This window comes from Mustela nigripes, chromosome 5, assembly GCF_022355385.1.
Source record: "Mustela nigripes isolate SB6536 chromosome 5, MUSNIG.SB6536, whole genome shotgun sequence".
Taxonomy (NCBI): domain Eukaryota; kingdom Metazoa; phylum Chordata; class Mammalia; order Carnivora; family Mustelidae; genus Mustela; species Mustela nigripes.
Window position 1 is genome coordinate 6387348 of NC_081561.1, and position 16422 is coordinate 6403769.

A 16422-nucleotide genomic window follows, 5' to 3' on the forward strand; every position below is an offset into this window, starting at 1 on the left:
ACTGAGGGTTGCCGGGGGGAGGGGGTTTGGGAGAAGGGGGTGGGATTATTGACATTGGGGAGGGAATGTGATTTGGTGAGTGCTGTGAAGTGTGTAAACCTGGTGATTCACAGACCTGTACCCCTGGGGATAAAAATATATGTTTATCTAATTGGAAAAAAAAAAAGAAATTAAAATAAAGCCCCATTTCATTGAGAGTTATTTAATCAAGTTGAAAATAACTTTTTTGAGGGAGAATAATGATGGAATGACAAGTGAACACCACTTTGCTTTATGTTACTTTTTGCAAGTTTCCTGCAGTGACAGCTAGTGATTTCTAGAACTCCTTTCAAGGATGCTAATAACTCAGCAGAACTGGTACAAAGGATCAGCAGAATATTCACCAAAGGCAGAGCTTTTCTAGAAAAACAGCATCATGCATTGCTGAGGGACCTTCGGAGAACATCACAGCATTGGTTTGGTTTATCCTTTGATTAACCCCTTTCCTTGGAATTTATGTGTAGCAAATAATCACACAGATGCAAAGTACTTCAGAATGTTCATTCTTGCATAATTTGGAAGAAGGAAAAATCAGAAATAGTTTCTCTAATACATGACTGTTTTGAAATACAAAACAGAATATTATTCAATCATAAAAATGAAAATCTACATATATTAGGCAGGAAAGATACTTATGGAATATTAAGTTTTAAAAATCATAGACAGAACACATATTGTGTGTGTACTTATGTGTGGAAGGCAGAATTTTAAATGACCTTCACCTTTGTATAATTTCCCCCTCTTGAATGTGGGTGAAATCTATGAATAGGAGGGTGTATCACTCCTGTGATTATGTTATTTTACATGGCAAAGAGTATTTTGCACATGTAGTTAATATAATTGATTTGTGGGCTCTGAGTTAGTTAAAAGGGAGCTAGCAAGATGGGCCTGACCTAATCAGGTGAGCCCTTTAAATCTGGATCTAGAGGTTAGGGACAGAGCTAGCTGGAGACTAGAAGCAGCAGAGACATTTTCCTACTGACCCTGTAAAAGATGGAAGCTTCCATGAGTTCTATAGCTTCAAGGAACTGAATCCTTGCAGGAACATAAATGAGTTTGAAAGAGAGTACTGGACATCAGACGGGCCACAGCCTCCCCTAACATTTTGGTTGCCATTATCTGAGACCCTGAGCAGAGGACGCAGTTAACTTGTGCCCAAACTGCTGACCCAGAGAAACTGATAATAAACTTGTGTTGTTTTAGGTTGCTAAGTTTTTGGTAATTTTTTATGCAGCAGTAAAAAATGAGGAGTTAGAAGATGGATGACTCTGACTTTTGTATTTTTTTCTGCAACGTTTGAAATTTTATAATAAACATGAACTAATTTCTACCGCCTCACACACATACACATAAGTGGACTATTCTTTTGTTAAAAGAAAATAGAGCACCGTTAACGGTCTGTCCGGTTTTAAGCACTGTCTAAGGTCACATCTGGAGTCGCAAGAACCTGTGGGATGATGGAGAAATGGAGATAGAACACAGCTGAAATCGAGATGGGCTTTGGGTCTCTACATGTTAGATGTTCAAAGACAATAAACTGGATAATTTAAGCAAGGCATCCTTTACTGCCTTTAGCTTGGCTAATTGCTTAAATGCTCCACAGGGTGGTCTCATTTACAATTTGTCCAGGAACATTTCCCTACAAGGGAAGAAAGAGGTGTGGGCCTGTAACCCTGTTTCTGCAGTTTTATAATAGCTCAAGGGAAAGCACGAATAAGATTGACTGAAAGCCCTCAAGGAGATTTATTGGGCCAATTTCAAATGTATACAATTCTTTGAATTCTTTTATTTTAAAAATGGGAAGGAGTGGACGAAAAGTACTTAACTATCTTGTAAATTGGGTATTTGTGGCATATGCATGCAACCCCACTTCCCAGGCTCTTTTGGTATACTCTTAATACAGGCAATGCTATTGGTGAGAAAAATGAGAGCAAACCCTGAAATTGTTGAGCTTTGGCCATTTCAGTGGTAGGGGGTATGGGTGGGCTGGGAGTTGAAAGAAGTTTAGACAAGTTGATGGATTCTGAGGCTTGTCTAGCAAGACATTCCAAAGCAGAAACGAAAGCTTGGACCAAGAAAAAATTTGTCAGTTAGGAAAGGTAATGAAGCAAAACAATGAAAAGGAATTATTCAGAGAAAAGGAGGCATGCTGGAGGAATCTTTTATGGAGCTGGGAGATGGGAGCAGTACACTACTTCAGAATGTAGCTGTTTATTGTCAGGGGCTGTTGGAATGCTGAAACCAGGAAGGGGCATTTAAAGTCTCTCTGGGATTGTTAGTCAAAGGTTGGAGGTCCAATCTTCTGGAGACCAGGACAACCCCTCTTTAGAAACCAACTACCCACCAAGAAAAAAGTGAAGTGATGAAGGTGTTTGTTTTTGCTTATCCTTTGCAGGGAAGGGGTCCTCCAATGCTAATTGAGAATCGGTTTAAGCAATCTTCTGTAGCATGAAAGATCCGAATTGGGGTGTTGAAGATAAAGGGGGTGGGCTTGGGGATATGCTGTTATTCCCAGAATGAAACTATGTGGTATATTTATAGAAGGGGTAATAATCAAAATAATAACTGCTTAGACACAGACATGAACCGATTGGAAATCTCAACCAATCACAAAGGACACTCAGCCTATATAAATGCTGTATGTCCCTACCAATACGTATTGGATAAATGCCAGCCCAGATGTATTCAATTACATATACGGTACCACAGTACCTAAGGTGTTTGTTTCAATTTACGAAGTTTTCTGGGAGTGTGTCTTTCCTTAGTCTTGAGCCTTTCTGCTCTCTTCTTAAGCTTTCAGGTACTGATTTCTTGAATATTTAGTAAGAGCATTTTATAGCAGCCTTATTACAATGATTTTTTTAAATTTATTTTTTGTTTATTTTCAGCATAACAATATTCATTATTTTTGTACCACACCCAGTGCTCCATGCAATCCGTGCCCTCTCTAATACCCACCACCTGGTACTCCAACCTCCCACCTCCCCCCCCCACCACTTCAAACCCCTCAGATTGTTTTTCAGAGTCCATAGTCTCTCATGGTAATGATTTTTTTTTTTTAAATTTTACTTTTCTCTCTTCTTTTGATAGCTTCCCCTCTTTTGATTATCTGTTTTAGTTTATTATTGTGGCATCAGAAAATGGGCAAGACAGAGAATGAAACTAAATTTGGCAAAAAATGGCAAACATAAAATAAATAATCCTTAAAACTCTCAGAAAGTAGATGCCACTCATCCATATGAACCACATTTGCCATTACTTCTTAGCAGAAAGCTCTCTGTAACTCGCCTGGGTTCCATGCACTAGATTCATTTTGAAAATAAGACCCTGTTCCCCTTTACTACTCTCTCTGGCATCACAAATTGGGAATTAATCTCACACCTGAAAATGAAGAAAAAATTAGATTTTGAGAATATTTTTTTGGATAACTCTAAAGTATAAAAAATGTCTATAATAGGGCGCCTGGGTGGCTCAGTGGGTTAAGCAGCTGCCTTCGGCTCAGGTCATGATCTCAGGGTCCTGGGATCTAGTCCCACATCGGGCTCTCTGCTCAGCAGGGAGCCTGCTTCCTCCTCTCTCTCTCTCTGCCTGCCTCTCTGCCTACTTGTGATTTCTCTCTGTCAAATAAATAAATAAAATCTTAAAAAAAAAGATCTATAATAAATTATGGCCAGGTTTATCCATAACTATTGAAGGAATTTAAAAAATATATAGCCAATAGTTTAAATAGGTACCAAATCACCATTTTGTACTATAAAGCTATTTATAAGTATAATATTTTAAGGTTGATAGCTCTTATTTATATAAGGTTTTTCTAGAGCTCTTATTAATCATCAAAAGAAATTAATACATTCAATATAGCCTATATGGTATTTATTTTATTAGCTTCTAATCATTTGAAAGTTGGCAAAATTTGAATGGTATATATGATGACAGAATTTATGATTAACCAAAACATGATATTTTTCTCGTTATGGAAAGTACCTTTCTGTTTTCTATGTGGTTTATCAAATGGCTCCCACTTTCTTTTCCATTCTAATTTCCAAGAGGTATTTGTAGTAACCTCTGATTTTTTTTTAACCTCTTAAACTCCTTCTTTTTTTTTTTTTTTTTTTTCTTTAAAGTGGATCTTTAGTAGAATAGGGACTTCAGGCCTCTTTGGAGATATTCTTCAGGACTGTGATAGGAATGGGAAGAGAATCTAGTGAAGGGATTTTCAACCTTCAAAATACAATGTCCCTTCCTAGTTTTAAAACAAATATTTTATAACATCTCTTTATTGTACTGAAATGAAATCCACAGATAATTTTTATATACAATTTCTGAAAGAGCAATATAATGCCCTATAATGTACAAAAGAAATAGAGAAGTAAAAGGATATGCATAAAGTATTATGTTTTTTTTTTCAATAGGATATCAGGAAGGTGACACTGGATACTTAAATATTACTACAATATGTAAAACTTTCAAGGAGTGTGGTAGACTCCTAATTCCTGTTGTGGTTAAGAGTGTGCTCTAAGGAATCATTTCTAAAATGACAGAGTAAGGATTTCCAAGAAACTGTTCCTTCATAAAAACAAAGGGAATGTTAAGAAACATGATCAAAACAAATTTTTCAGAACTTTGGGCATGGACCAAAGACTTACAATAATCTGAGGTGGAACTTATTCAACAAAACAAATGAGTCTCATTAAGAATAGTGAGCTTTGTAGCATTGGAGTTTGCCTTATCCCCACTCCTCTCCGTAGCTCCACAGTAGTCATGAAAGTCAAGAGCCTCACAACTATGGTATAAAAACTTGCAACCTAGCAACAAATTAAGGGGAGAAAATTGGGTTTGGAATTCTCTAAAAGCCCCATCTCCAAAGAATTGCCACTAACCTGTCTGGGGGTTCTCTGAAAACTCCATTCTCAGGATTTCTTTTTATTAGATTAGATTCAGAATTCACCCTGTGCAAATAGCCTTACCCAAAGACTGTTTTTCAAAAACAATTAGAAGTGACTGTTTGATATCACAGCTGCCTTAAAGAATGATACCAATTGGTAATAATAAAAGACTGACCCCCAAAAGAACGTAAAAGGCAAACCTAATGACAGAGATGTCCGTAGCGGGCTTTGAACAACTCTGACATACTCTTAAGAGTCTGAATAGCTACACAGATGTGCAGGTCAGTGAGCATGGCCAGGAAGGCCCTAAGAACCCTAAGAGGGTTCTAATCTTTCACCTCTTAGTGATCTTGAGATATGGTGGATGCAAACAGGACGTAAAAGCTACAGCAGAATTGCAAATTTACTGGTGGAGCATTGATGGCATTCCCCCAACACACAAAGAACTCCTTGAGGACTGAGGACTTCTTAATTCAATTAACTAAGGAAATTTCTGTCCAATTGCTAACTGACAATTAAGCTAACCCAGCAGAGACTTCAATGGCCAGACATGATAAAAAATACAGACTTTCCAGAATTAGTTCAGGGAAGTCACTAAACAAAGAGTGGCAGCAGCAACAACTCTACAAACATCTATAACACACTCTGGAGAGCAGGAAATCTGATTTACAGAGTTGTCACATTGTATTATTTAAAATGGCTAGCACTTTTTATTTTTAAACGGAATACACACAAAGAAACAGAGAAGTATGGTCCATACACAGGAAAAAAAAAAAAAAGCAGTCAAGTGTCACTGAGGAAGCCAAGACATTGGTTTTACTAGACAAAGATTTTAAATCAGGTATTATAAGCATGTTCAAAAACTAAAGAAAACCAAGTGAATAATGTATAATCAAACAGAGGGTATCAATGAAAAGATAGCACTTATGAATGGAAATCAAATAGAAATTCTGGAGCTGAAATATATAATAACTAGAATGAAAAATTCAAAAATTCACTAGTGGGTCTCAAAAGTATATTGGGGTAGACACGAAGAAGAAAGAATTAGTGAACTTGAAGATAACTTGAAGATAAGTAAATTGAAATGAAAAAATATGAAGAAAAATGAACCGAGCCCCAGGGACATGTGGGACACTATCAAGAGTACCAACATACTCATAGTGAAGGTCCCTGAAAGAAAAGAAAGAGAGAAAGGAGCAGAAAGAATATTTGAAAAAACTAATAGCTAAAAATTTTCCAAATTTGATAAGATATTGATATAGACACCTGAGAAGTTAAATTTCAAAAAGGTTAAACTCAGAGATATATACCCCTAAATACCTCAGAATCAAACTGTCAAAAGCTGAAAACGAAGGAGAATTTTGAATACAATATGAGAAAATGATTCATTATCTATAGGAGTTTATCAGTAGGATAAAACTAACTACTCGTCAGAAACCACGGAAGCTAGAAGGCAGTGGAATGATGTACTCAAATTGCTGAAAGGAAAAATTAAATAAGAACTGTATATCTAGCAAACACTACCCTTTAAAAAAGAAAGCAAATGTAACTTACATAGAGAAATAGACAAAACCAGTATAAATTTATATTTGTTTGAATTCTTTTCTCCTCTGATTTTAAAGACAGTTTTATAAAGCAGTAATTATAAAATTGTGTTGATGGGCTTATAATATAGAAAGATGTATTCTGTATTACAGTAACAGAACAAAAGGCAAGGGGAATGGGACAATGTTTTTGTATGCTACTGAAATTTATTGGTATTATTATGAACTAAGTTGTTTTAACCCACTGAGCCACCCAGGCGCCCCTGAACTAAGTTGTTTTAAATGATGGTTTTATTTTTTTTAATCACTTCTTTTATTTATTTATCTATTTTTTTAAATTAAATTTATTTATTTTCAGCATCACAGTATTCGTTATTTTTTCACCACACCCAGTGCTCCATGCAATCCGTGCCCTTTATAATACCCACCACCTGGTACCCCAACCTCCCACCCCCCGCCACTTCAAACCCCTCAGATTGTTTTTCAGAGTCCATAGTCTCTCATGATGGTTTTAAATTGTAGTCCCCAGAGAAACACTAAGGAAAAACCTGAAAAATATGTCAAAATAAACAGAAAAATTATTAAAATAGTATACTACAAAATATCTTTTTATACAAAGCAAGAAGTAATGGAGGAATAGGGGAAGAAAAAAGACATAATGCATATGGAAAGAAAATAGAATTGCAGATATAAACCCTATTTATCAGTAATTACATTAAACATTAGTAGACTAAATACTAAAATCAAAAGGCAGAGATTGGCAAGATGGAAAACAAAACTGTATGTTATATCTAAGGGATACACTTCATATTCACAGTTGCAAATAGGTTGAAAGTAAAAAAGATGGAAAAACATAACCTGTGCAAATAGAACATAAAGATAACTGGAGCGGCTATATTTATACCAGACAAAATAGACTTTATGACAAATATTGTTACTAGATACAAAGAAGGACATTTTTTTAAATCTAAATTCAACTGGCCAAGGAATAGTACATCATTAGTTTTTGATATAATGTTTGATGATTCATTAGTTGAGTACATCACCCAGAAGGACATTTTATAATGATTAAAGGGTCATGCTTTAGGAAAACAACAATCATTAGCATCTGTATCTAATAGGAGAGCCCCAAAATACAAAAAAGGCAAAACTGACAAAAGGGAAAATAGATAATTTAACAATTCAAACAGACGTGGGAGTAGGAGTAAGGAAAATGGGTGAAGGGAGTCGAAAGGTACAAATTTCCAGTTATTTGAAAGTTGGTAGGTAAGATCTTAAAAGTCCTCATCAAACACACACACACACACACACACACACACACACACACACACACACACATTTTGTAACTATGTATGGCAACAAATATTAGCTACTGTGGTGACCATTTTGCAATAAACACAAATCATTATTGCACTGTGGTGACCATTTTGCAATATGCACAAAGCATTATTGCACACCTGAAACTAATATGTCAATTATACCTCAATAAAAACAAACAAGCAAACAGAACAAAAATGATTTAACAAATAAAATTTGGAGACTTCAATACTGCATTTTCAATTACAGACAGAACAAACAGGTGGAAGATTAGCAAGGAAATAGAAGACTAAAACAACACAATAAACCAACAGACCTCATGGATGGCTATGAAATATCCCACCCAACAACAAAGAAATATACATTTCTCAAGGGGAAATGAAACATTCTTTGGACTAGACCATATGTTAGGCCATAAAACAAATCTTAATATTAATATGTGATTCATTAACATTTAATCTAATTACTGACAAGTAGAACTTACATTTGCCATTTTGCAAATTCCTTGCTATAGGTATTATGTTTTTTTCTTCTTATATTCCTCATTACTTCCTTATTTTGTGTAAAAAGATATTTTCTAATATACCATTTTAATTCTTTTTCTGTTTCTTTTTACTGTATATTTTTCAATTTTTCCTTAGTGGTTTCTCTGGGGATTATACCTAACAATCTGAGAATTCTAATTCAGATTAATACCAACTTATTTTCAACTGCATGCAAAAACTTTGTTCCATTTCCCCTGTCCTTTGTGCTATTATTGTAATTCAGATGACATCTTTCTACATTACAAGCCCAGCAACACAATTTTATAATTATTGATATGTGAATTATATTTCAATAAAGGTGTTATTTTAAAAAAAGTAGGCTTTAGGGTCAACACCCTTGGATTTGTAATTCAGGCTCTGCCACTTTTCAGCTGGTAACTGTGGTTAGGTTACTGTGTGCCTTAGTTTCTTCATTTATAAATGCGGACAATAATAGCAAGTACCCTAACAGGTTGTTAAAAATGTTAAATGAGTTATTACGTGTCACCCACTTAGATCAGGACCTGGCACAGTGAAAGCATTCCATAAGCATGAAGCATTTTGGTTCTTGGAGGTGGCAAATAACTTTTTCCATCCTTTCTTCAAGACTTTGGTATAGATTCAGAGTGTATATTCTTAGTTCTTTAGTGACAGAGCTTGTGATCTTGTTTTAGGGGATTTCCTCAAAAACAACTTGGCTGACAGCAATGCGGTTAACAAGATAATCTACTTGAAAAGAAATATCTATGGTAGATGTTCAAAACTGGCAACCTAGATGAATCACCGGTTAATTTTACAAACCCTTAAACATGTTTAAGCAGTTTGGTTTATATTCAGAAAATTTTCTCTGCCTTTTTATTTGGAATTCATTTTTGTATAATCTTTTTTGCACATACAGTAATTAAAACTTAGTGTGATGTAAGAACATGAAAGTTTAACTAGCGGGATCACACTGAACATCTACAACAAGAGAAATTGATTTAAATTTCAAAAACACGCCTACAATGGTCAAACCCCTATGTCAAGCGCAGAAACTGCAATGAGAATTAGGATCAGTATGGTACCTTGTGCTGATTCCTAGGTATGAAGGCTGTTTAATTTCTGCTCTAAAACTTGCTTCAAAAGAGCTTTGTTTATAGATTCAATACTACCCACTACACAGTTTTTGTTTTTTGTTTTTGGTTTTGTTTTTTGCATTTGAAGTGAGAAAAATAAAACAATAACAGCTGTACTCTTTCCAGCAAGCATGAAGGAAGTTGAAAATTTCTTTTTTTTTTTTTTTTAAAAGAACCAGATCCGGGGCGCCTGGGTGGCTCAGTGGGTTGGGCCGCTGCCTTCGGCTTGGGTCGTGATCTCGGGGTCTGGGATCGAGTCCTGCATCGGGCTCTCTGCTCGGCGGGGGGCCTGCTTCCCTTCCTCTCTCTCTACCTGCCTTTCTGCCTACTTGTGATCTCTCTCTGTCAAATAAATAAATAGAATCTTTAAAAATAAATAAATAAAAAAAAGAACCAGATCCACGGAGGCCAGAAATTACAGCTACAAAATTTTTCTGTGGTGTGTGCCTGATTTTTGTTTTTGTTTGTTGTTTTTGTTTGCTTTTCTTTCCTTGGGAGCTGATGTTAAGTCAGTTTGCAAAGCGGCACTTATATGTGAGTGGGTGGATCCTAGCTGACCCTGTGCATATGAGTAGGTCTTCACACAGAGCAAGGTAGAACCTGCTGTATACGGAAGGAAAGACCTTTCTGGAAGAACAGTGATATTTATTTTAAAAACTTTGGGAGCTAGAAATGACCCTAGAGCTCATTAAGACCGAACTCATCCATTTACATAAGAGAAAATTAAGGTCCAGAGAAATCAAGCAACTTGCCCGAAGTGACCCAGCTAATTAGTGGCAGAGCTAATCATATTGCCTTGCACCATGGAGAGAGAGAGAGAGAGGGCAAAATTACAAGAATAGTTTGACTTGATTTGGTGTTTTTCCATAATGCCCTGGGGAAAAACAGAATAAAATTGTGATTACTTTCCATGTGAATCACTGACTAATTCTTAGATTGTTGCAGCATTGAACTGAAAGTGAGAAATACATGTTTACTAGTTCACAATTATTTGAAAAAAATTAAATTGTTAAAAGCCAGTTTAATCAACCCTACTTAATTCCAAATGAAAAGGAAATAAAGACTTGCTAATTGTTACAGTACTCATGGTTTTTACAATTATCTTTGATATCATATAAAATGTTTAAAACTCTGAGTTAGGATGTTTCTACATCTGCCAATTGGCTAATCAACCAGAATCTGAGAAGCAGACCAGTCAGCCATGGGCCTGGGTGTACACATATGTGTTCAGCCCCCTTCTCCTCACATCCTGAGAGCATGGACAGCACATGCTTCCACCCACCCAACTTGAAGCTCCATTGTCAGGAAATGAACAACTTCCCTGGGAATGTGATCAGGATGGGAAGGGGCATGTGAGTGAGGGGCTAAGAAGTTGGACCAAAAGGAGTCATAGGGTCTCAAAGCTGTTGGTTCCAAGAGGGAATCTGGAGTACTGTTGGCTGTTGGCACCTCTGAAACTAAGAGTGAAGGGTGGGTTTATTTTAAAGGACTCAGGGATTACTGCCTACGGTTCACATACACAATGGAATATTACTCAGCCATCAGAAAGGATGAATACCCACCATTTGCATCAACGCGGATGGAACTGGAGGAGATTATGCTAAGCGAAGTAAGTGAAGCAGAGAAAGACAATTATCATATGGTTTCACTCATATGTAGAACATAAGGAAGAGCATAGAGGACCTTAGGAGAAGAAAGGGGAAAACTAAAGGGGGTTAAATCAGAGGGGGAGACAAACCATGAGACACTATGGACTCTGGGAAGCAATCAGAGGGTTTCAGAGGGGAGGGGGGTGGGGCGATGAGTTAGCCCAGTGATGGGTATTAAGGAGGGCACGTGTGGTGATGAGCACTGGGTGTTATATGAAAACAATGAATCATGGAATGCTACATCAAGAACTAATGTATGGCGACTAACATAACATAATTTAAAAAAAAAAAAAAAGGACTCAGTGCCTAGAGTAGAGTGCCTAGGGTAGAGAGGTAGGAGAGGGGGTGATAGGTGGAGAACACAGAAGGAAGGATAGAAGGGTACATCCCTGTCCCTAAACAGTATCAACTCCATCTGCTCCTCATTGAATGCACAGCCTGGGGGCTTTAGCTCCTTCAGGATGGTGGGCAAAGAGCCAGCTGTTCGTGGCGTTTTAAAGGAAGGGATGGCAAGGGGCTGGAAGGTGAGTTAGAATGAGTTTTGATTTTCAACAGCTGTGGTCATAAGAATATAGACTAACTCTGCATGAACTTTCATTCTTTCCTGTAGGGTCCTTGAAGCAGGTTGGTCTCTGGTTGTCTCATCTCAGTGCTTTTGACTTTTATAGACAAACCCCTGAGTTTCGTTTGTGTGCTAAGGTCATTTCCTGGGCATTCCGTCTGTGAATAGCACAACCAGAAGATTGCAGGGGGATAATGGCTTTGAGTCCATGGCCACTTCCCACGTGAACAGCCTTTCCCTTTGCTCCTCTGGGCTTAGGATGGAAGCCCTTTCCCCTCACCTCCGTGCCTCCTGCCTCATGTTACAACCTACCTTATATTTTTTAGAGTTCTATTGTGGTTGTCTCACCCACGAACATTGGATCAAGCTCCTGAAGGGTAGTGACTCTAATTTCTCTCTGAATCCTTAGAATCTGGTATCTGGACATAATAGTGCACCATAGTGTTTGTTGAATGAATTAAATGACATTTATTCAGTTAAATGAGCATCAGAAATTTTTCCAACCAATTCCATTTATCAAGTTCTTGCTCTACACCCTGCACCTTGTTACATGCTAACAAAACAAACGAAAACAAATTAGATCAGACACTGCTTTCCCCCATGGGGGCTGCTGTCTGGTGGGGGCTAGCCAAGAGGTGGGCATAGTTCTTTCACCCAGAATCATCAAATCTGACTACATCCTCTCCAGCAGAAAGGACACAGGATAATGCTTTCATTTAGAAGAAGAAGAGCCTTTCACGGAAATACCTTCATGACACTAATAAGTGCCACCATCTCTTTCTTTTAAAATTGTTTCCATTTCCACTGTGATAGTCATATAATGAGGAGATCAAACCGAGTTCTTGCAAGGTGAGGCCAAACCGACACTTTACCCCTGCCCACGTAGTGAGCCGGGTTCTCCCTCCTCAATGAACCGTCATCTCCCTATTCACTGTTCGCGCTGCAGCTAAACGTTGTGCAAGCATCTTCATTAAACTGTCCGCAGTGATTCATAGTTGCCTTCCTCCAGAGGTTACACATAATTCAAAACCCATCAGCACACGGGGGACAGGCGGCTTAAATTGCTCCTTCCAGGATATGTTACCTTGCATTGGTCCACTCAGAATTTCATTTGCTACGGTGAGGTCCAATTACTCTGCCCAGCTGTGCCCTTCTAAGGTTCCTTGGCCCCTCCCTCTCCTGAATTGCTAAGAAGTGGACTCTTCCCTTGGTGGGCATCAACAGTGTGTCCACTCTGCAAAATTGCTGCTCCCAAAATTCACCTTGGAGGGACCCGAGGTGCCAAACTGGGAGGCAGGCACATAAGCGCCTGCTTGGTCTGTGGTGCTAGATGGTCTGTGGTGCTAGAGGGAGAAGTCAGAGCACGAACTGAAATCCATGCTTTGTGCCCCCCAACCCCTGGCCTTGGGGAGTGCAGCGCATAATATGCCCTTGAAAGCATTCTTGCACTGGCTCTCCGAGCCCTTTGTACTGGTTTACTTCTGCCCTGGCCACACTGGACCTGGCTGAGTCATGGGAAAGAGGACAACTTTCAGTCACGGAGACCCAGTTGGACAAATTAACTCACCACAAACTGTGTACCATCAGGTTACCTCCATGTGAAAGAGACGGTGGAAGCACAAGACAGAGAAACTAAGAAGTCATTCTCATGGTTGCCTTTAGAAAGGAGGGGGCAGGGAAGTGAGCGCAGGAGCCATGCACAAACCAGGAGGGAGGTGGGGCGAGTTTGTCTGACTGGAGCCTGTGGAGGGAAGTGAGTCTGGGGTCTTGGGGGAGGCCACTTGCACCTGAGACCCCTTTTAGGAAATCTGTTAGGCCATGTTTTCCAAGCCATGCTGTGCTGTCTCCTCAGTGATCAGCTGATGCCCACCAAATCCTCCCTGCCCTCACCTCAGCCTCTGTCAGCCTTCAGCCCCGCCCCCTCCCTTGCTCGCCAAGGTATAGTTCAAGCAGCTCCAGCTTCTTACCCAAGGCTATTACTAATCTCATTAGTAGGCATGGGGGAGTGCACCCTCTGGGCCTAGCACTGTGGTAAATACTTTACCTGTATTACCTCATTTAATTGTCACAGCTACCCCATCAGGAAATGGTTACCCTTATTCAACTGATGAAGAAACTGAAGCTCAGAGAGGTGAAATCATTTTCTCAAGGTCACACAGCAAGTAACTGTCAAAGCCAGAGCCAGAGGGTCCTAGAGATTCTTTTGGTTTTATGGAACATCTATAGTTTGTAGGTCCACTAGTGTTTGCACTGGGGTGTGTGGAGGGAGACACACATTTCTGATTTTGTTTTAAGAATACCTGAAAGGTACAGAAATGGCACAGTCATCTTAGGACATGGAACACCCCCCTTCTTTTCTGACTGCTTCAATGTGCTTAGGTTGATGGCAACATATTGCCTCCAAGTAATTCCAGCTGTGTGACTAATAATGAAGGCAATAATGACAGCTCACATTCATTAGGCACCTGTTAGGCTCTGCTCTGGGCTGAGTGAAATAGGAAATTCTGTCATCTCCACTTTAGAGGAGGAAAGAGGCACAGAGAGGCTGTTCCTTGCCCAAGGTCACACAGCTGGTTATTGACAGAGCCAGGCTTTGGACTCAGACCTGACTGAGCCCCTCCATTTTTGTGCTCCATGGTCAGACGTGTCCCAAGTTGGGTCCACATCAGCCTGTTAGTGAGGCGTCAGTCACCGTATGTTGAAAACCCACCATGAGTCAAGCAAGGGCAGGGAAGAGGAGCCTAGGGCAGTGGTCTGGTAGTGGAGGAGGGGTGAGGCTCCCAGAGCAGGGAACATAGTCCCAGGGTGATGGGCATTTGTGGAAGGCAAGGAGGGAGAAAGGCTGACAGAGACAGGGAAAGGAATTCAGAGTAGGAAGCCAAAAGAGGAAAGGGTTACCAAGAGCAAGATCGAATAGCTTCACGATTTGTTATCAGTTTTGTTAAGGGCCTTGTGGGTTATTTGTTAGGGGGTCCGTGGGGATTCATGGTGGAAGCATTTAGATCAAGGAATAGGAAGGATGAATTTTGAACTTCGGTTGGCTACTAAGGCATTAAGCGTGTGTGTGTGTGTGTGTGTGTGTGTGTGTGTGTGTAAGAAAAGGCACAAAGTACAGAATACCAAATAATTCTCACTTTGCCATTTTCTACTGTCACAGCAGGCTTTTAGGGCAGCTATTTTGGTCTTTTTTTTTTTTTTTTTAATTCCATACACATGTAGGGATGCTATACTGTAATTCCAAGGGCTTAAATGATGCTTTAAATTGCTGTTCAGTTTACAGAGGTGAGGTTTTTGTCTTGCCTGTACTCTCTGGCTTACCATTCCTCAGCTCATTCCCTTCAAATGAACTGCACTATTTTTTATTCATAGTACCACACTGCTACTAGTTCCCTGATTTCCTTCTTTCCACATCCTCCAATGAGTGTTTCCCAGTACTGGCAAGTTAATACTGCTCCTACCACTGCGATTCATTCCTGTAACACGGGGGAGTAAAGGCACTTCTAACTTTTAATGTCTCTTCAAATGAGCTTGTGACTTCCTCCCATCCCCGTTTGGATGCTTTTACAACTGACAGTGTTTTCACTTTATTACTTAAACAGAACAACCATAGTAGACACACTTTTGGCTTGGAGATTCCAACTAGTTCAATGCCTGGAAATTTCCCCCATTTAGACTTTCATAAATAGACTTTACGTTTGGGTTTTTTCTCCTGTTTTTAGAATATTGTTTTGGACTGAGTAAGTCCCATGAACATAGGAAATTTCTCTGGGATCTTAAACCCCCCATAGCCAGCTGTGGTGCAGCTACTCAGGGCAGTGAAAGAAAGATGTGGTTGGTATTAATGACAATTGTTAACTTTACTCTCATTCCTATCTCTGTTTGAAAGATGAGGTCACGAGTCACGAAGAACCACATCTTTACATTCAAAGAGCATTCCCAAGGACACCTGGGTGACTCACTTGGTTGAGCATTTGACTTTTGATTTTGGCTCAGGTCATGATCTCAGGGTTGTGAGATGAGCCCAGGTCAGGCCCCATGCTCAGCGGGGAGTCTGTTTGCGATTCTCTCGCTCCCTCTTCCCCCACCCCCTACTTGCATACTCTTTCTCTCCCTCTCTCTCTAAAATAAAAAAGTAAATTTTTTAAAAAATTAAAGAACAATCTCATACTGCAAAGGCAAAAAAAAAAATAATGGTTAAGGGTCAGATTCACTTGGGTTTTATTTTCAGCTTATGAGATGTGTGACCTCAAGCAAATTGCTTTAACCTCTCTGGGTCTCAGTTTCCTCTTTCATAAATGGTGATACTAATAAGCACCCACATGATACAGCTGTTAAAAGAATAAGATGAAATCACATATATGCAGACACTGGTACATAGTAAGTGCTTAATAAGTGTTAGCTATATTATTCCTGGAGCTTAATAAGTGTTAGCTATATTATTCCTGGAGTCCTGACATAGAGAAAACTCGACTCCACCATAGTATGCCCCTCACCAAAGTATTCTCATACTAAAGTAGAGACAAGCTAGTATGGACTCTCACCTGAAGGCATAGCTAAAGCCATGACCCTTTCCAGGGGTTGCTGTCGTAATGTAATGATGGATCTTTATTACTAGAAACGCAAACTGCCTGTTCAGGAACAATTCTTTCATTCACTAAAAAAATCTCTACCAATCAGCCATTTTTGCCTGGGGTATTGACCAGCCCTTAACATAGAAGGGAAAGAAACATTAGACCCAGTCTGTCTTGTGGTTAATGTGTAATGTCACTCTAATTTGATATCAGCA

The 16422-nt window shown here is 39.1% G+C and overlaps 1 protein-coding gene across 2 annotated transcripts in view; it reads right to left on the reverse strand.

Moving 5' to 3' along the window:
• F13A1 (coagulation factor XIII A chain) overlaps positions 1–16422 on the reverse strand; it is a 169274-nt gene that overhangs the window by 52796 nt on the left and 100056 nt on the right. The window lies entirely within an intron of this gene.